Source organism: Mytilus californianus, unplaced genomic scaffold (assembly GCF_021869535.1).
Source record: "Mytilus californianus isolate M0D057914Y unplaced genomic scaffold, xbMytCali1.0.p SCAF_10, whole genome shotgun sequence".
Lineage (NCBI taxonomy): Eukaryota > Metazoa > Mollusca > Bivalvia > Mytilida > Mytilidae > Mytilus > Mytilus californianus.
In genome coordinates, this window is record NW_026262582.1 from 58839439 (window position 1) to 58862050 (window position 22612).

Below are 22612 nucleotides of genomic sequence, written 5' to 3' on the forward strand. Positions count from 1 at the left end.
TGCTATATATCCAATGAAATTTTTCTGATAAAGTGTGTGGTTCAAGTTTTTTGAAATTTTTATATCTTTGTCAAAGGGTCAAAGTAAATATTTTGTCAAAATTTTATGAAAATTAAACGAGCCCAATTAATTTTAGTCGAGGTGTTTGGTACCACCTTAAAGAAGCTTTCAAAGAAATTAAAAGTCTATGCCTGAAGATAAAATACAAATGTATATACTTGGTATACTTTTGCAAAGCACATTTAACAAAATTTAATATTGATAAAGAAGAATATGTTGATTTTGAGAAACCTTTTAAATTGATAAAAAAAATCACTTAAAAAACAATTAAACATATTGTTAAAGAAAAGTATGATAAAATAACTGTTGAAAAATTTTTGAATATAGATAACAGTTACCTTCATTGTAATCGATTTGTCATTCGTATCAAATTAGTTTTCATCCAACTGTGAACTTCTATATATAGCTATCACTTCATCGAATAACAATGATAATATTTAATGTACCATGAAGCTAGGGTAACATAATCATGTGTAATTAAGTTCGGTTCAGCCGGATACAAGAAAATAATATAATTCTTACTGTTTCCGTAAACAATATACATCATTTAGACGTTTCAAAACGGAAAAATACATGATACCAACATTCAAAAACAACATTATTTCGGAAGTTATAGGAGTGTTAACTATTATATCTGACTGAAATTCAGTCACGGGTGAACAAATGTTTATAATTATCAACCTGTTACTGAAGATACGACATATTTATTTATATATGATGAATTCAAGAAAAACTTGGATACATTAAATCAAACAAAGAACGGTAAGTACAAATACATGTATGGATATAGGAAGATGTGGTATGAGTGCGAATGAGACAACTCTCCATCCAAGTTACAATTTATAAATGTAAACAATATAGGTCAAGGTATGGCCTTCAACACAGAGCATTGGCTCACACCGAACAGCAAGCTAGAAAGGGCCCCAAAAAATTACTAGTGTAAAACCATTCAAACGGAAAAACTAACGGTCTAATCTATATGAAAACGAGAAACGAGAAACACGTATGAAATACATAAACAGACGACAACTACTGTAATCAGATTCCTGACTTAGGACAGGTGCAAACATTTGCAACGGGATTAAACGTTTTAATGGTACCAAACCTTCTCCCTTTTCTGAAACAATAGTATAACATCACAACATAGAAAAACACACTATAAAATATCAATTGGAAGGCTTAACTCAATCAAAAAACGTAAATTAACACACAATGAACGAATAAATTTTACCTGTGACACCTGAAAATACACCGTTAATAAAAAATTACAAGGGATAAATAAAGTCAAAAGTAAATAAACAGGTTTAAACAAAGTTAAAGTATGATGCATAGATGTTTGAATATGGCAATAAATATACAAGTATATTATACATTGTAACTGATCAAAACCCCAACCCTTTTTCATAACACCCTATTGAAAAAATCTTTTTATTTTAAATTCTAATGTAAAAATAGCACCTTTTAACTAACCAATAGAATTAAATTTTAAAACTATTTAAAACTTTTTAATTCTATTTGTAAATATATATATTCAGTTCTTACTAAACTTTTTCATACACCTCAGCACATGTTTTTTTTATAATATAACTATTATGTTTAATTAATTTTATATTTTAAAACTGCTATCTTTTTATTTTAAATTCTGATGTAAAAATAGCACCTTTTAACTAACCAATAGAATTAAATTTTAAAACTATTTAAAACTTTTTAATTCTATTTGTAAATATATTGAGTTCTTACTAAACCTTTTCATACAACTCAGCACATGTTTTTTTTATAATATAACTATTATGTTTAATTAATTTTATGTTTTAAAACTGTAATGACTATCCTGTGAATTAATAATAATATTGCCCTAATTCATTTATCTGTACATAGGTTTATTTGTTCCCTTACATGTATGTTTTAAGGTGTATATAGTTGCTACAATTATACCCTATGGGTAGTGCTCCACAACTAATGGAGAAACATACAAGAAACTGAAGTGAACTGAACTGTAGTAAATCATTGTTATTATGTTGGTAAAAAAATCAGGGATAAATCAGGGATAGAAAACATCATGAGGGAAACACAACAATTTTACTTAATAATACTACGAATCTTCAGTGAGAACAAAGGTGACAACTTAAAAAAAAGTTCCCAGTTTTTTCCACGACCGGAAATTGTAGTACTACTCATGAATTTAGTAAAAAGTCGTGTTCAGTAATCAACGAGGAAAGAAGAACGAGATCTTGTGTTCATTTATATATAGCCAACTTGTAACATGCGAAAACATCCCTTGAATACATTAGAAAGGCATTCAAATGAGATAAATGGCATGTTGAGTACATACATACTGAGTCAAAGCCATTATTTTTTTTGTCTATTAAAACACTTTTGTCATGTATAAGAGATGCATTAGGTCCTCCTTTGAATATTTTGCAGGTATTCATAATCCAATATAAAATTCCGTCCGCGGCTGTAAGTACAGGAGCCATTTTAGTTTTCCGTTTTATGGTTTGATGCAATTAGATTTTCCTCCTTTCCGTTATTGTTTGGAAATATGTATTTGGTACCCTCTAACCTTTCTTACAACGGCAAAAGTACACATTAGTGTGTTTGTGACTCCAATTACCCCATAATATATATCTTGTATCTAAAGTATATTAATATATATTTCAGATATTGCAAAAGCGTAAATACACAAATAAGCAGAATGGGAGATTCCTGCAGTGGAAGAATATGGGTAAGTAAGCGAAGTTCTAATTATCTAATGCTACCAACGAAAATAAATCATGATAACAGCTGACATATACATACGCACAAAATAAAATTTGGAAAAGTTAAACAACCAAAGTTAGAAAAGTCAAACAGTAAAACATTCAATATTATAGAAGTAAAACAACCAAAGTTAGAAAAGTTAAACAACCAAAGTTATAAAGTTAAACAACCAAAGTTATAAAAGTTAAACAATCAACATTATAGAAGTAAAACAAACAAAGTTATAAAGTTAAACAACCAAAGTTACAAAAGTGAAACAAGCAAAGTTATACCAACAATATTAAACAACCAGTATTGTAAAAGTTAAGCAACCAATATTATAAAAGTTAAACAACCAATGTTATAAAAGTTAAACAACCAAAGTTATAAAAGTTAAACAACAAAGGTTATAAAAGTTAAACAACCAAGTTCTACCCACGTAAAAGAGTTAAACTGTCATACTAAAGACGCAACAGTAGGTATCCGAAGTACAAAAACTCGTAAATCCATTTTCATTACTCAATGCAGGATAATAAACACTGAAGGTATAGCACGAACTTCACACTAAACGAGACATAGACAGGCTAAGCGACGCATGTTGTACATGCATCACCTGCCACGCGAATTCAAACTCAGTCAAAGTGTAACGATAAATATCAATTGACTGTTCTGGTGTTGTAAGATCTAAGACCGCAAAAAACTTGTACTTTCGCGAAACGAGGAACGGCCACATCGTATCGGTCACATTATTTTGACGGTGACAGTGAAACTTGTGTAGTGTCTGTTTCAGTTGTTCTTTCTCATCACCTTTCTGAATGAGTTTTTGCGTAAGGAACACATCCCTGTTAATGAAGTAATATCTAAGCAAATGTACTTCAGCGTTTTGATCAAAACAAAAGTGCATGTGAACTCGATCAAATATAAGTACGAAATAATATATTATATAAAAGTCCAAATCCAGGAGTACATGACAAAAATAGTGAAATTAAAATGTCAATATGAACACAAATATTACAATTCTTAATTCACTTTCTGAATATTTATACCTGTTGATATAAAACAAACAATCTTTGTTCTCAAAACTGTCTATGCTTCACAGTCTCGGTTAGCCCATTACGAATGGATCTCTCATTTTCTTTTCTTTACAGGTTGGTGTCGCTTTCACTTTTATTACTACAACCTTCGTATTGGTAGGGATCATTTGTTATAGAGAGTTTATGTAAGTAAACACGTTCTGCTTATGATTGCAGTTAACACGTTCTGAATACAATAGTAGTAAACACGTTCTACGTATGAATTCAGTAATCATGTTCTAATTTTGATCGCAGTAGACGTTCTACTTATGATTGCTGCAAACGGTAAACACATTCTACTTAAGGTAGCATTAAACACGTTCTACTTATTGTTACAGTAAACACGTTCTACTTAAGGTAGCATTATACAAGTTCTGCTTATTGTTACAGTAAACACGTTCTACTTAAGGTAGCATTAAACAAGTTCTGCTTATTGTTACAGTAAACACGTTCTACTTAAGGTAGCATTAAACAAGTTCTGCTTATTGTTACAGTAAACACGTTCTACTTAAGGTAGCATTAAACAAGTTCTACTTATTGTTACAGTAAACACGTTCTACTTAAGGTAGCATTAAACAAGTTCTACTTATTGTTACAGTAAACACGTTCTACTTAAGGTAGCATTAAACAAGTTCTACTTATTGTTACAGTAAACACGTTCTACTTAAGGTAGCATTAAACAAGTTCTACTTATTGTTACAGTAAACACGTTCTACTTAAGGTAGCATTAAACAAGTTCTACTTATTGTTACAGTAAACACGTTCTACTTAAGGTAGCATTAAACAAGTTCTACTTATTGTTACAGTAAACACGTTCTACTTAAGGTAGCATTAAACAAGTTCTGCTTATTGTTACAGTAAACACGTTCTACTTAAGGTAGCATTAAACAAGTTCTGCTTATTGTTACAGTAAACACGTTCTGAATTGCAGGAAGCACGTCCAGCTTATGATTGCGGTTAATACATACCGTATGTGATTTTAGTAAACACTTGTTATTCATAAAACATGTTTTTCATCTGATTGTTGTTAAACCGTGCTGCTTATGTTCGCTGTAAACACGTTTCTCTACTGATCTCAGTGTACACGTACTGCCTCACATTGCAGTAAATCGTACTGCTTAGAATTTTTGATGATGACAGTTAACTTGTATTGTGCTATGAAAGCATAATGACTAAAATGAAACCAAGGGATCACTATTGAGTCAGCTTAAAATACATTGGACTAGTTCTTAAATAATAGAAATCATTACCGAAATAGTAATATTTCTAGATTCACTTTCAAAATATAACAACTACATGTAATTGTCGTAAAATAAGTGACATCGACCTGGTTAGAATGTGTTTCATTTGTTTGTTATACTTTTTTATATCAAAAAGTAGCGATTGTTTAAAAGATGGCAACCACTAGCGCTCACCTGAAATTATTACGATCATATAACAATTTATTTTAGTTTTTGCAATCGATCATTTAACGATACAAATACAAGTGTACACATGAATTATGTGATATTTTATAGAGTTCAAATATCACCTTTTCTATATAGAACAAATGATGTTATTCAAATGACTTTTACGTCACACCTCATTTTTTGGTCTTCCTTAAGTTCTTCGACTAAGCTATGACTAGTTCTGTGATAAGAGGCAACGGACGATTACGATATTGATATAAAACAAAATATCATATTTACAAATATCTATGTTTAGTTGTAAAATATCTTGTAATTAATTTTCGGCATAATTTTCATTAATACACCAGAAGGCTGTTTGCTAACTTGTTCCTACATATTTTCAGATTTCATAAAGAAACGAAAGACACAAGAATTACACGTGAGAATCTAATCAAATTTTACCCGTCAATATTTAGTATAAACAGTGAAAAGTACGTAGAGATTTTACTCGATGGTGCAAGAAAACGTACTCCGACGACAGATAGATTCAAGACCGAATATGAATGTAATTTCAACTGCACAAACAAATTGGAGGGACAAGGCAGGAAAAAACGTCAATTGTCCTATGTACACAACCATGCCTGCTGCCAATCGTAAGTTGTCTAATAAAACAGATGCTTGATACTTGGACTATTATACTAACGGGATTAGAATCTCGTCGGTTTTTCCTTGTGATATGACCAAATGACCGGACTACACGAGATTTTACTTGTGAGGATTTGGAGTGAAAGATGTCAACGGCTGTGTAAATGTATTATGTCCCAGCTTGATCGAATTATACGCGTTATAAAGTACTTTAAGTTTGATGTGCTTTCTAAGAAAAAAAAATGAAAAAAAATATATTTCTAGATAATTAATAATTATGGACAATAAAAAGAAGCATGTTTTATGTCTTAACTTTAAGTTCCACTTTAAAGATAACATCTCCTCAATAATCATTTAAAGTTTGTTCACTATCCCATTGAGCTTGAAATAACGGAAACCACAGATACGGTAAAGTCTGCGTCATATATCGTCTTACAATTGCTTACATCCACGTATTTTAAACTTTGGTAATCATACCACATCTCCTTATTTTTATATTACATTTAAATTTAGAAATGGATAATGAGGGCTGGTTGAGATATGAACTTCACTACAAATGAAATTTTTACGATTTTCTAGTGTGCATTTCTGCATCATTTCAGCATTTGAAATATATCCCCAGATTCGATAGATAACACAATATTAAAGGGCTTGTGTACCTATCAGTATTTCCTTGATAGAGTGGTCTTGATAATAAAGAAACTATTGAACTTAGGGTTGTAAATGTTAAATATTGCTTATATACCATAGGAACATACATTTACGTTCTTCTGTTAAATATAACCTCATGATTATACTATCATGTAGCATACTAGTATATACCTTAAATTTCTTTTTCTTCAAAGATTTATATTTTTATGTCTTACCAATTATGACACTACTTAAAATTCTTGAATGTTTAATTTTTAATTTTTAATTAGGCTTTTCCTTTTTTGTCCCCATTTGGTCATAAAGCTCGACTAGTATTAAAGTATTTATTCATCCTTGACATTCAAATGTTTGGCTTTGTGCCTCCTGATTAGGTAAATTCAGAAAAGTTCTTCGGACGCAGCTATAAAGTTTTATTTTAAATATAAGGTTCACTTCTGACTAGCTATAACGAAACTTTACATAGTTTTGTTGGCCCGAGCGGATCTAGGCGAAACAATTTTGGACGATTTTATACCAAAAGTTTATATATATCGTGAAATACGTGAGTTTTCCTTTTTATTTGCGACCCAAGGGGGGGGGGGGGTACGCCCGCCACGCTCCCTGGATCGCCATTTCTCTAGAAGAGTCATCTATTTATGTCCCACTTATTACATTGTGTAACTAATGTTAAAATCCAATAAGTAATAGAAAGTTATACACATTAAATAAAGTATTAACCCATAGGAACAGTATCTGAAATAGCATTAAAGAGAACGAAATTTGAAAGACTGCAATTAAAAAAAAATTGAACTGAATAGCTCTCAAGACTCAACAATAACATATTGACCATGTTCAGTCTTCAGTCAAGTTTCGGACTTATCCACTGCTGTAAATTCAGTACTGTTCAGACAATTAGCTTGCAGATCAATTAAAATATATTCAGTTTATGTTCAGACTGGTCAGTAGCTGCCACTTATCTGTAAAAACACAACAACATCATCCAGAGTTGCCTTAAAACAGATTGAACAGTGCTTGATTGACTGCTTGCAAATATCTGAACAGTACTGAATTGACAAGAAAATATTGGAAACAAATTTCTTTTCAGGACAAAGTTTATATTTTCAGACTTTCAGATGATATCAAGAATAAAATATCATTCGTTTACTAGTGCACGGTATGGGTATTAAATTCATTTTTTGCAGATTTATTTAAGGATTTCATGTGATTCATTTGAGTAATCACTTATTAGGTATTGAACACCACATTTTTCTGACATCTTTGTATATTTTGTTTAGATTTCCTGTACATATAGCTCCTCCTTTTTGGAACAGTTTATATAACGGATTGAGAGAGATAGTACAGTTTAATGACACGCAGTTGGGGTATCCATTGCTTCAAATTTTCTTCCAGGAACAATGCAGGTTAGTATTTGATTTTTTTTATGAGTGTTTCATGTCTGAGTTGTGTAAAATATAAAACCAAGACGGAATATATTATCCGACTAGAACATGGTCTCAGACAATTTTGATATCCTCGGCCGTTAATTGATCAAATGAACTTATAATGAATCTTTAATGCATCAAAAACTGTATATTGTGTTTCGTTGTAATTCAAAAAAAGTTAGTTTTGTAGTAATCTTTTAAAAAGAAAATACAAAGTTGGTACATTTAGGGAGCTACCATTTGATTTTAAGGGGGGGGGGGCTAGGAGTTTTGAGTAAAAAAAAGGCAGGATGACAATTTAGGATGACAATTTAGGTAAAAAAAAGTCAGGATAAACTTTAAAAAAAAGGCAGGACAGAGATTACTACTAAAAAAAAAGCAGGACAAAATTTTTCATCCTAGCCCCATAAAAATCAAATGGTAGCTCCCTTGTGTGACTCTGAAGTTTTTGTCGTTTAATATGAAAAAAGGAAATAGTATTGGTCTTTATTTTTAATCTTTTAAATGCACAAGAAAAAACAAGTGATTTGATTTTCGTACACGTGTACTGGAACACCTTTTATCAGGTAAGGGCTTGGCCACAAGTTTGGAAAGCGAAAAATATAAATTAAGGGTACGTAGTTTACCGATTTTCAAATCTCATAAATCGATTAAGAAGACAAAAGAAAGTAACAAACAAAAACTGAGAGAATCGCACGAACTTGTAATGAGAGAGACCGGATACGTCAACAGAGTAATCGTCTCCCGTTTTGCACGCAACATCCGGTTTGCTAATCCGTCCTCAGTTAAAATATCATAATCGGGAATAGGACACAATCGATAGAATTACAGATAAGACGACTTCTCTGGTATCTAAACATATAATACTGCGAAAACATGTTTCTATTGAGTTGAGACATAGTTATACTGTATCGGTCAATTGTAATGCTAACGTTTTATTGGATAAAAACTAAAAGTGCATGAAAGAACACAAAACCACATCTAGGTGTAATACCACCAAATCAAAGGGTCTAAAAAAATAATATTCCCTTGAATTTGACAGTTTAAGGAAATTAACCCATTCATTTCTTTGCAGAAAACAATTTATTAATCATAAACATATATATCTAAGGTATTTCAAAGCACCATTCTTTTTTTAATTGGTGTTTCGATAAAGTATTTTAGACACTTAAGGTAGCACAATACAAAGATTTTATACCTCCAACTCCCCAGTTTTAAAATGCTGTAACTTTCTTTATAATGCTTGAAAATTTATAAAAGTGGTATTTATGGATAGCTAACAGATTACTCTTTCAAATTAATGCAATGTTAGTATTATACAACAATTATGTAATTAATTATAATTTTAACTGTGTCTACAAAATTTTACAAGAAATTTCCACTTTCAATTGAAATTAGCTTCTTCATGGATACCCCGAGAGGGTTGACTTTATAATATGTTGTTCCTAGAGCCATTATCTACAAAAGGGTGTCTCAGATTTTGGATAGAATGTATAGATCAAATTTTACACCTAATCAAATAATCTCTACTTTTATGTGGTAAGGATGTTTACACTAATTGCAGATTTATGAGAGAATGGAATACGATAAAGATAATTTGAGACACCCTTTTGTAGCTCCTGCTGTGTTGATTAAGATAACGTTAAAATTTCTTGTGTAGTTATAGAGATGTCAGAGCTAAATTCATTCAAGTGATCTGACCAAGATTTTGCCATTAATTGCATAATAATTGATTACATAATGATTGCATAACAAAAATATTGCATTCATTTAAAAGATTAATCTTTTATCTATCTATATATACCTCTTTTATTAATTTGTATGCAGTCATAAGAAAGTAACATCATTTTAAAGGTTGGAGATTGGAAGTAAAAAAATCTTTGTATTGTGCTACCTTAAGGTGACATGGTTACTAAAGCTTGTAAACAGGAAAAGAAGGGGAACACATTTGATTGGTTTACGTTCGTTGATAGTTTTTATCTTATATGCAATGACATGTTATGTGAAATTTTCATGCCAGGAACATTTATTTCCTTATTTGAAACATAGAGAAATTCTGCATTCTTTATTGAAAAAAAGGACTAATAGGGGACAAACAATGGTTGTATTACTTCTATAAGGTCATCTTTGATTGAGAAGCAATTTAATATTTAGCACCTTTTTTGAAAGATTATTTCATAAAGAAGAAATTAACAAGCACAATGTGTTATTTAAATCGTGCAAATTCCAAAGTACTGACTACCGATAGGATGGTTTCCTAAGTCATTTTAAATTTTTTGATTCGTGCGTCATCGATGAGTTTTATGTAGACAAAACGCGCGTCTGGCGTATAAAATGTTAACCTTCGAATAGAGAATGGAAACGGAGAATGTGACAAAAAGACAAAAAACCCGACCAAAGAGCAGAACACAGGACAAGGTCACCAATGGGTATTCAACGCAGCAAGTAAATCCCGCAACCGGAGGCGGACGTCAGCTGGCTTCTAAACAATAATGTATGAACGCGACACTAAACTGCGAAACATACAAATTGTATAAACCACACAAGACTTTAAAAGGCTAGAGGTTCCTGACTTGGGACAGGCATAAAATGTGTCGGCGTTAAATATGTTTTATAAGATCTCAACCCTCTCCATACCTCTAGCAAATGTGGAATAAACAAACACACAGCAATACGCGCAGTAAAATAGTTCGAGTCTGATGTTAGAATAGGTAACAGAAGAAACTGATCAAAATGACAATGATGAGTTTATTTAATAGCCTACATTTGTACCAGCAGCGGTTCCGACTTAATGATTTTGATAAAAAAAAATGAAATGACCTCTTATGACCTCTTATGCACAACAAAAACAGTTTTAATTGATATTTAAAACAAAAGGTTGCACGCTTTGTCGTGATACGTATATTTCCACTCTTAAATCAGGATAAAAGGAAATAGGTGTCTGATAGACATAAAAGCGCTCATACGTCACAACTCATCAGTTACAATATATACAGCTTACCAAATTTGTAGTTATTCTGTTAAGTATTACCTGGGAAAAATGTGACGAAAATATTTGTTTAAAGAACGGACGTACTTGGTGATTGCTATAACATATATAGTCAATTCTCTTTCAATGGGAGTGTAATAATAATGAAGTTTGACTTATTTGTATTTAAACTCAATAGTTACGCAATAAACAGTAATAAACAGTAAAATTGATTGATTGCTTTTTGTTTGCTTAATGTCCTGTATAAATGTAAATCATACTGACCTTGACAAACGACCTCAGTCACTGTAGATATTTATGGTCAATGTCGAGAATTTGTTTCGATTTATGTACAATATAAAATACAAATATTTTACAAAGTATCATTCAATATGCAAAAGAAACTGAAAAAACATCCAAAACTTGAAATTTAAAGTTTAAACTATCAAAAGGTTAAGTGTTGTTAAGTGTATTTAAAATTTTCAGTAAAAATCTTTTTAAAATCAAGGGCAGATAATATTGAATTTGAAAGGACGTTTTTTTTTTATTTTTCAAGAAAATACGGACACCCCTATTCTTATTTGACATTTCGGAAGTATTTATGAAAATCAATTCCCTCATTGAATTTCAACCATTCTATCGGCTCAATAAGGAAAACAAATAAGTTCCCCTATATTAACCATAAAAATAACTGTGGTTTCGTAAATTTCAATTTATTTTAACGAAAAAAAAAACAGGTCCGTGACCCCCAGTTTTTATATTGAAATTTGAAAGTACATTGACCCAGAAGTCTTGTACAGACGTTTAAGAAAAAAACTATCGTCGAGCATTTAGACTATCTAGTGTGTACATTTGTATCTACAGCGGTTTATCAGAATAAAGTATATATATATATATATATATAAAAGTCTAAATTGAAAACAACGTTCAAACCTATGATTGCGTTGGATAAAAACCGCAATTTTTATAAGTGTGCATGCAAAACAAATTTCTTGTTAGAGGGGTCTAAATACAGCACAAACAACATTTTCCAAAAGACCAAAAAAAGTGAAAAAGTATATTCTTCAAGTATATATTTCAATTTAGACTTAGTTGTATATATATAGTGTTACACACCATTTTTTTAAATTTCTTTCAGTCAAGCTATTGGATGTACTGGGTGTACCTGTGAATATGTTGAACAGGCGACTACAGCAGTTGTTTATAAAGTTGGTTACAGCTCAGCGACAGCTACAGATATGTCACACCTTGAGATAGACCTGTTTTATTTACATGGATGTTGCAAATGTTTTAACTTGAATCAAACTTAAAGGCGTTTGCTTTGGAAACTAAAAAAACAAAAAAACAATTTTTGATCGATAACGTGTTAACTACAAAGGTAGAGCATACATGCCATAGTGCTAAGGAGATAACTGTACTGTATTTGAAGCGAAGCCTACGTTTAACATTGTTTACATTTAGATGCTATCCATGTAAATTGTTTGATGTATTGAATACACTTTTTTGTCATAGGTTATCAATTTAACACTGAACATGTAGTAAGATTATTTGAATACTGCCTTTTTCACACTTAATGTCTTATATCCTGTCGGTACTCAAATTTTTACATTGAGCTAGGTAATGCTTTTCTCAACTGTTTATGACGTACTCACATTACATATGTTAGTTGCTAACATAATATCTAAGTCGGAGAAAACTTGATTTATCATTAGGTTTAATTGGCTTTGCAGTACTTAGTTTTCAGGAACTGCGACTACTCATAGATCATTACGTTGTGTCTTTTTACTGCTTCCAGACAATCTGATGAGACAATCCATTTCTCTTCAGACACAGTATGTTTTCGTCGAAGACACTCATTAAATCATTTAAATACTCAAAAAGACTCCTTTTATACTTTGTCTGAGTTTACATCAAAGACGGTCCGATTTGACTTATAGACGGTCCGAGTTGACATTTTAAACTGCCCGAGTTGACTTATTTGACGATGCGAGTTGTCTTCATAGACGACCCGAGTTGTCTTTTTTGTAGACGGTCGGAGTTGTCTCCGGGCCGAATTGTCTCGCACCCCATGATATATCTTTGAAATATTCTACAAATCCTGATGCTAAATTCATTTTATAGACGTCTCGTCTGTTCTGTTTAACGCCTTTGAGTTTCTATGTCTACTTCTCATTTTCCGGCACTTGTTCGATACCTCCGCAGATGGACTGTTAGTCCCGGAGGGTATAACCAGCGCAAAATTCATGATAAGTGCTTCGATATTGAAATGATGTAAACATTTTCCCTCAAGAAAAGTTTCCCTTATATGATCTTGGTTTTTGTCATATGGCTCGTCAAGTATTCATATATCTACATCTATCATTTTTTTTTAATTTCAGTGTTCGTGATGAAGTTAAATTCTGAGGAGGTGCGCTAAGGGTCCCTTTCGGCCTATAAATTCGATGTCATTTTAGCTCTAAAGTAATCGCACAATACGTGTTTACATATTAAACTACCACATCTTTGAAATATTGGGAATATTGCAGAGATCTTACAGCCAAAAGTTAGCGCAATTCCACATATAATGATAAAACTTTCATATTTCCACACATATTTTGAAGTGAGAAATGTTGAGCGCATGCAATTACCACAATAATATTAACTCAAAAGGTTTTGTTCATGTTTACACACATTGAGGTATATCATTTAGCTGGTACTTGCGTACGCATTACATTTTGACCCAAACACATAGTAAAAAAAGACCAAAATGTGTGTTTTTATCTCTCATGGAAACACGTAGAAGGGCCTTTTTTCTGGACGACACATCTGCATTTATTGTGCCGTCATGGTAAAAATGTTCTCTTATTTAATTTTCCATTAACTCAACTTTAAACCAGACATAAATGGAAATATTGATATAAGTAAAAATATAGACCAAAAAGGGTCCTTAAGGCAACCTGTTATGATGTTATTTCCATACTGATTAATTCTGAAATCGACATCGTATGAATTTCTGAAACATTTGGTAACTTCTCTGAATTTTTCCTTTCAGTCCATTTAAAAACTTGCACTGCAATATTTTCAAGAGCATACTTGAATCTTAAAAGAGAAGGACCAATACCTTTCTATATAACTAATATTCTTTAATGTTGATGTAAAATACAACTTTTACACGAGAACATTTTTCTTTTTGGCAATTTCAGCATTTTAAAAAAATAATATAGCACTTCATAAATTTTATGCGTCTTATGAGCTTTTCTTCATTAAATCACTAAACTTTGACTAAAAGAAAAAATGGAAGGTACATGTATACGATTGTAAATAAAGTTTTTCCCGGATATGAATCGTCCATTCTAAAAATTCTAAAAACGTTTCTGCGTTCACTTCTATTTATTACTTATGCAAAATATAGAAGAAAGCAGATAGGCATGAATGTCATTTAAATGATCGAAAGCATATTATAGTTTGTCCTCGTAAGATCAAAAGTGATGTTCGATAAAGAGTTAACATTAAAGGTGAATCAACTTAACCTGTTTAAATCGAGAAAGCATATAGTTATATTAAATAACTAAAACACAACAAAAATCCAGACGGAACAGAAACACGCTTTTACATTATTAAGCAACAGCCTGCATTTGTGCATTGACGTTATTTATTTCAACGAGAAAACTAAATTTTACAAACTGAGAACAAAAGAAAATATGTACTGGACTGGTCATATATTCCACCTCAAGTATTTATTCCCGTCTTTTAACGTTTCTGACGAAAGAAATTCAGGAAAAACGGTTTGGATTCACCGAAATTTATAAAATGATATTTGTATTTTCAACTAAGCAGCAACCTACTGGGTATCTTCACCCCTTTTAAAAAAAAAAGTTGTTGATAAAATATAGTTACCTATATATATCCTGTCTTAAAAATTGTATTCTAGTTTATCTTTTGACTTAAGTTCAACATGATTAAATTGTATTCTTGGCATTATCAAGGTAAGTTCGGGCGTGTGTCAATGTCCGTAATCGATGAACATATTTGAGGTGAAACCGATTTTGACAAACTACGAACAATGAATAACTCATTTAAGCTTATTTTTACTATAGAATACATCTACCGAAGCTGACCGTAAACCAGAAATTGAACTCTCAATAGTCTATTTGTCTATTACCAATTTTATTCTATTATTACATACTTTTTACACGTGTCCCATTGTCAAGAGTTGATTGGTTCTATTCCGGACTAATATTGGACTACTGCCCATGCAAAGCATGATAAGTTGAAAGTGATATGTAGACGTCTTAAATTATTCTTAAGATTTTAGCTTATCAAAAGATTAAATGTAGTCAAAAGATTTTAAAAAGCTTTAGATTACACACATAACGCATAGATGATTTGTCTCTATCCGCTAGCACTTACAAACGGATATCTAGTTACAAGGTCAATTATGGAATTGGCTATTATATTATTGCATTTGTAAACGCATTGTAATGTACCGAAATAAGGCCTGGTAAAACGAAATTTACACACGGCGATGCTGTCTGTTTAACAGATATGGCGAGAGCACTAGTGTAGGATTTCCCAATTGAAATACGTAGTTAGTAAAGCATCCTTCGACCTTCAATCCAATTTTGACTCAAATGTATATATTATGATGGGACAACTCTCCGTTCCTTGTCTCTATAGTGACCAATATGTTGACATAAATATAAATGTTCTGCAACCTTTTGGTTAATGTTTGATCTTGAGGCACTTAAGGGATGATACATTTAAGTTATGCCTGAACGTACATTAAAAATATGTAAACAGGTATAAGTAAAACTTTGCAAACTGAGTCGAATCATTTATATAGTTTTTATTGCATTTTGGGAATTACAACCATTTAGTGAAAATTACCTTGACGTATTTTTGAAGTGAAAGGACATTATCGTTAAATTTAAATTCTCTTAGTATTAGTTAAATGTCATGTGAACATTGAATATTATAGTATCATATGGCCATTGTTTATCAAAATAAAAAAATAGTCCATTACGTTAAATTAAGATTTGAAAAGTACTTTTTCATCAACAAATGCAGACACATCCCTTACATCAGAAACTCTATTCAGTTGATAAATTAATTTGCAGGAATTTCCGTTTTTGTCTCGAAGTCGAAAAAGCGAGACTTAGGTGTGCTGTTTCCGGCGGCGGCGTTAGCCATGTATTAGTTTGTGATTAGGTCCATTTCTGGGGAACCATTAGCGGTAGGTCAATGATATTTGGTATCGAGTTGTATTAGCATTGGCACATTTCATATCAATGTAGATTATTTGTCCTTGCCCCATCAGACAAGGTCTATTAACTTTGAACTTTTGATTAATTTACATGCATTATTTTGTTACCATTAGTGGTAGGTCAGTGATATTTGGTATGCAGCTGTATAAGCAGTATTATATTACATTTCCATGGAGATTATTTGGCCCTGCCCTCTCAGTCATTGGTCATTGACTTTTAATGTTTTGCATATTTTACGTTAAAGTTTGTGATTAGCTCAGTTTATGAAAATCCACCAATGTTAAGTAAATGATATTTGGCATGCAGATGTAATGGCATTAGGTCAAGTCTAATTTTCATGGAGATTATATGGCCCCACATCCTTATCGTTGACATTGAATTTGAAATTTTTACATAGTTTACGAGTTTATTTTAAAGTTTGTGTTTAAGTTTGTTTAAAGGGAACGACTTATGTTTAGTCAACGATATTTAGTATGCAGTTTTAAAAGCATTGGCATTTCTTCTTTCGCTCTGCACCTTCAGTCATAGTTCTTTGACTTTGAATGATTTGCATAGTTTACATGTTTAAATATTGCCATTTTAATTTCAACATTTGCTCAATTTTGTAAAAGTCATATTTTATTGGATCCCAAAGGTGATTTAAATTAAGCTATGATATATTACGTGAGGTCAAAAGAAAACAAGAAGATCCAAAGGGTGGATTAAGGTATCCTTTCGATGCACTTTTACGATTTGATTTGAATTCAATCTTTAGAAATACAAGTAATTTAAGTACAAAAGATAGACTATCACAACCTTGGTGTTGACAGGAATATGATACAGTGGATAAACTACTTAGACCAATTGACAATTGAGGACCCCCAATGGGAAGGAAAAAATCTCACAACCATTTTAAGATAGCAAAGGAGTCTATAACCTCTACACCTCTACACCAATCACCTTCTTCGTATGTTCGAAACAGTTAGGACTGGCGATAGAATAGGATACATAAGTGTAAATAGTACAGTATGTGCAGACGACATCGTACTAATCAGACAAAAGAAGACCCAGTCCAAGCGCAAATACTCATTTATATAACATCTGATTACGCATACATATGGACGTTTACGTACTAAAACTCACAAAGGTGTCATCCTAAACAACTCCCACAAACGGTGTCAACAACCTAACAATTAGACTTTTAACATTGGGTCAAATTAAACTGGAAATATCCAACCAGTTTTCAAAATCAAGTGCCACGCCGCTTTAAAAACAGCGAGATTGCCAGTAATATTAAAGATGGGTACGGGCTCATAATACTATAGAGCAAAATTATCTGAATGTTTAAAGTCATATGATACTTCAAATTCCCAAAAAAGTTGAACATGTTTATCTATTTGAATAGCTAAGTTTTACTACAAAACAAGTGTGCGTGAACTTTTTAAAAAAAGAAATCCTTTATATTATCAAAATCTTCATAAATGTACTGCTATTGAATTATTGTCTTCCTGTACACTAATCCGCCAATATTTTCCCGTATGCAGTAACTGAACTACGAGACCTCTCGTTAGAACTTCGGCCACCGCACAGCGCAAGTGCGAGTGGAAAAACGTGACGAAAGATGTAAACAAGCGTGAACTAGAAGGTAAATTGTAATAACTGATTCTTAAGGAACAAATTTAATACAACAAATCATTTAACAACTGTTAAGGAAAGTTTAAGTTAAAAAACGCATGGAAAATAAAAAAAAAAAATATCTTGGCTCTATTAATTCACTTATTTGTCACGTGCTCCATGTACTTTGTGTTGATTGTTTATCAATATCACTATCCGGTAAACTTCGACAACAAACGCGAAATCTAATTAGCTTGCGATCAACACTCACTGAATGAAATATTATTTGTTGATAACACGTTATAGATTCGTAATAAATATAAAAAAAACGTGCATACAGGACTTAGTTTAGTATAGATGCATGCATTGGTTCAATATTTTCGATAACATTCAGATTACAAGAAACTCTTTTCATATGACTTTAAAGACGAGACCGACCCAAAAAATCTGTTATGCGCAAAGGAAGAAGAAATTATAGAACTCTTTATTTTAACATTTAAAAGCCTAGGGAAAACGAGGAACATCATACTTCTTGAACGATCAACGCAATGGAAATTCCATTTGATGGAGTGGTAACCAACGAAAAATTAAAACAAATTCTGGACATAACACCAGTAGGGAAAACAAAGTACTCTCTCCAGCCAGTATAGTACCAGTACGCATTACTCCACGCCTGATGTATCATCTTCATATATTCCGTTTCTCAAAATGGTCTATGCACAGTCATGAATCTAGTGCGAATGAACAATTTACTCAGAACGACATGCTTTTTATAGTTTCCGTGTGAATTTAAAAAAAATCCTCTTACAGACAATTTGTCAACTGTAACAAAAAATAAAGGATTTTATACAAACTGCGTGTATTGTTATTCAAAAAGTAAATCTTGCCTTTCAGTTGATAAGGCGACATTTTTTTAGTAAGTAATAAAGTGCATATTTGTATGTGCATCCGTAATTTTAACATGATTAAAGAACGTTTATTTTAAATTTTAAACTTTTCCTAACTATGTACATGTTTTTAGGATGCAATTAAGTTACCTAACAAATAATAATTTTACAATGAAGGGTCTTATGCGAATTATGTGTTGGTAGGATTTCACTGCAAAAATGAAGATTGGCAAAGGGAGTACAAACACTGTATAAAAAAGAGCACCTGTTCTACAGATGAAAATATGGTTCCTCTACAAATGGCTACAGTTAAAAGTCAATTTGGATGAGTTTAGATTAGCTAATTTACAAGATCATCAGAAACATGTTACACTTCCTGGACACATTACTTTGAATCCGAGCCGACAGTCTTTGTTCTTTCTTCTTAATGATGTGTGCGTTTGCAGAAGCAGCAAATATAAACTATTAAGGATTTGGAATCTACCTTACAGTTTCCTGCAAAAGAGGAGAGCACGCTACCAAGAGACTAACAAAGGCGGTTTTAATCATGAAACAAAATCACTAAAGGATTTGTAATCCACCTTACAGTTTCCCGCAAAAGAGGAGAGCACGCTACCAAGAGACTAACAAAGGCGGTTTAAATCATGAAACAAAATCAAAAGGATTTGGAATCTACCTTACAGTTTCCCACACAAGAGGAGAGCACGCTACCAAGAGACTAACAAGGGCGGTTTAAATCATGAAACAAAATCACTAAAGGATTTGGAATCTACCTTACAGTTTCCCGCACAAGAGGAGAGCACGCTACCAAGAGACTAACAAGGGCGCGGTTTAAATCATGAAACAAACTGACTAAAGGGTTTGGAATCTACCTTACAGTTTCCCGCACAAGAGGAGAGCACACTACCAAGAGATTAACAAGGACGGTTTAAATTATGAAACAAAATCACTAAATGATTTGGAATCTACCTTACAGTTTCCCGCACAAGAGGAGAGCACGCTACCAAGAGACTAACAATCGCGGTTTAAATCATGAAACAAAATCACTAAAGGATTTGGAATCTACCTTACAGTTTCCCGCACAAGAGGAGAGCACGCTACCAAGAGACTAACAAGGGCGGTTTTAATCATGAAAATGAAACAAAATCACTAAATGCACTTGATAAAACTCAAGCAATGAATTATGCCTTTTTCTGATTTCAGTGATTTTATAACTATCTCATCTTAAGTAACAACCAAATTTATTTTGGAAAAAAATACAGTTAACCAATAAACCATGGGTGTAAAAGTCGAAGTTTTATCTTTATAAAGACCTGGTCGATGTACAATGTACCTGCTTTTGAAAATGTTGTACCTGGGGACTTCAGCTGCCCCCGGTTGTGTATAATTCAACCACAAGACAGTTTAATTTGGACTTGAATGACTCTGAATAACACTATCAATTGTAAACGTAAAACCATAATCTGTAACATTTTAATAACAGATGCTTATTTTAGTGTGTAACCTTTGTGGATTGGTATATGTTGGTGAAACGAAATGAAGGCTTAATAAACGTATGTGCGGCCATAGATCAGACATTGACAATAATGTGGAGGACATTGGTTAGCAGCATTTTAATCAGTCTGATCATTCAATTCTTTCTATACGAGTTTGCATCATCGAAAAATATACCACAGGGCTTACAATCCTCATCTTGCAACACCTCTCCGTAGACAAAAGTGAGACTACTGGATTCAAAAAGTGGGAACGAAATGTGACACCATATGGTTGCAATGACAAAATTGATGGTATAGGTATTCTATCAAGTCCTTCCTGTAGCTCGGTTAATGTGATCAATTAATACTTTTAACTCTGCTTCTCGACGTAGACGCAGTCATGATCAACGTTTATACATCAGCTTCTTTCCATGATGTCTCTATTATTGACTTTTTGCCATTTATACAGCCGTTGGATATTCACCGCATTCTTACGAAGCTTTAAAACTTATTTTTCTGTATAACTTATGTTTGGAAACCATTGTTTGAAATCCCCATTTAAACAATACGACTGACAGCTATCATCTCGAATGGTACCAGTCACAGACTTTCAGACTGGTTCTCATCGGAAAAGATGAAAAAAACATCCTTTCTTAAGCTTTCCTTTGCCAACAAAGTTTTCGGTGTCATAAACAAATTGCAGGATCTAAATATTGACGAATAAACGTCATGGTTACACCTGTGCTAATTCTCCATTTATATATGTAGCTTCAAATCTATGTCCAGCCTCTATTATGTGACCTTTCATCAGATCTGTGTCCTAATCTATATTGCATCACAAATCTATGTCATTTCTTTTCTTGGATATGTGTCCTTTTCAACAAGTCATGCACTGTCCTGTGTGTTGACGTTAGAATTATCAAAACTTTTTCAAGGACATCGTTTTCTTGTTAACTGAGACATCAATACGACTTTCATATTCGTATTAAATCGACATCTGTTCAGGCCACTGAACAGTTAATGGGTTTTGAACTATGTACATTGAAGGGTTCGACAGGGATACAGGAACCTGGAAATGAGGGGCGGGAACCAAGGGAAGAGGAGAAAGAACTGGGAGAAGAGGGAAAATAAAAAACAATCCAGCTGACCAAGATATTTCTCTGCGAAATTTGTTATCAAAAGGCCCAAAATATCGTGGGCTTAGATCCTTCAATTAAAAAAGTACTTCAAAATACTGAAGGATTCAGTCGCGAGAATTACGACAGGCAATTGACTGAACGCGAAAAAGGAGAATTAGTTATTTTTACCGAATGGGTTAAGGCTTTGCAGTCGTTGATACCAATCAGAATTTGAAAAACTGAGTGGGGCTATGAATACGCATGCTACATCTATCTTTAAGACGCATATGTTGTTTAGCATCTGTCCTACTTCTATGACAAATGTATTATTGTTCCCACAGATAAAGCACCAAACAACATCGTTTTTGTGCGTAAATCACATTATATAAACTGCTTAATAAAGGAATTGGGTATTTACAACTCACAAGGAAACTCAACATATACCCTATTAACACTTACCAAAAAGGAAATTCTGAATAATCATAGGTCTGTTATTTGTTCGTTTGAAATTTCAGCAAAAGATGAAGAATTCTAATGCAATTATTTTGTATCAATGGTTCTGATTGGATGACAGTAAGCGTAAAATTCTCTATCTTCTTGTCTGTAACTAAGGAAGCCGACATTTTGAATTGCGGAATGTATTGACATGTAATTTCAATTTCATTGTAATAAGCAAAAAACTCACATGTTGCACCTAGAAATCTTCTTTTTATCATATTTTATTACATTCTGAAGCGGTCCAGAAGCCAGAAAACTCCCGGTGTTTTCGTTTGATGCTGGAAGCATACCTAATCTTAATATCTTTAATGAAAATTTTACACTGAAATAATGATTGAAATTGAATTATGTACTTGTTTTGCATTAGAATAGAGATAACTGTATTGTATTTGAAGCTTTGCGGACGTCCATCGGTAGTTTTACTGTCGCAAATACCCGTTTACCTGTCTCCGCTACGCGTCGCCAAGTAAACTAAATTTGCGACAGTAAAACTACCGATGGACGTCCGCAAAGCTTCAAATACAATACAGTTATCTCTTAAATGTAATTTCCTTCACTCTATTCGATACCCATATTACATGATTTTCCTTACAAACAACATTATAATACTGGGTCTTCCAAGTGGTCCACGAAACCTCGGTCGAAATCATTAACATAAATTTTATCAGCAATCAAAGCCGGGCTTCAGAGTTATTCTTAAACTATCTACTGTAGGGGCGGTGTGAATCAGAATTCCAAAGAGTGCATACAATCTTAATCTCGTTCCTCTTATATGTCTTACAATAGTTTAACATCATTTGACTTTTCTACTCGTTACACCAGTATTCCCGATTCCAAAATAAAAGACAAATTG

At 32.5% G+C, this 22612-nt stretch overlaps 1 long non-coding RNA gene across 1 annotated transcript; it reads left to right on the top strand.

The window, feature by feature from the left end:
* Positions 1-485: 485 nt before the first annotated feature.
* LOC127718935 (uncharacterized) lies at positions 486-12498 on the top strand. Its single transcript, XR_007990029.1, has 6 exons — positions 486-822; positions 2722-2785; positions 3948-4018; positions 5665-5913; positions 7831-7956; positions 12084-12498. It is a non-coding gene; the product is annotated as an uncharacterized LOC127718935 (long non-coding RNA).
* Positions 12499-22612: the final 10114 nt, after the last annotated feature.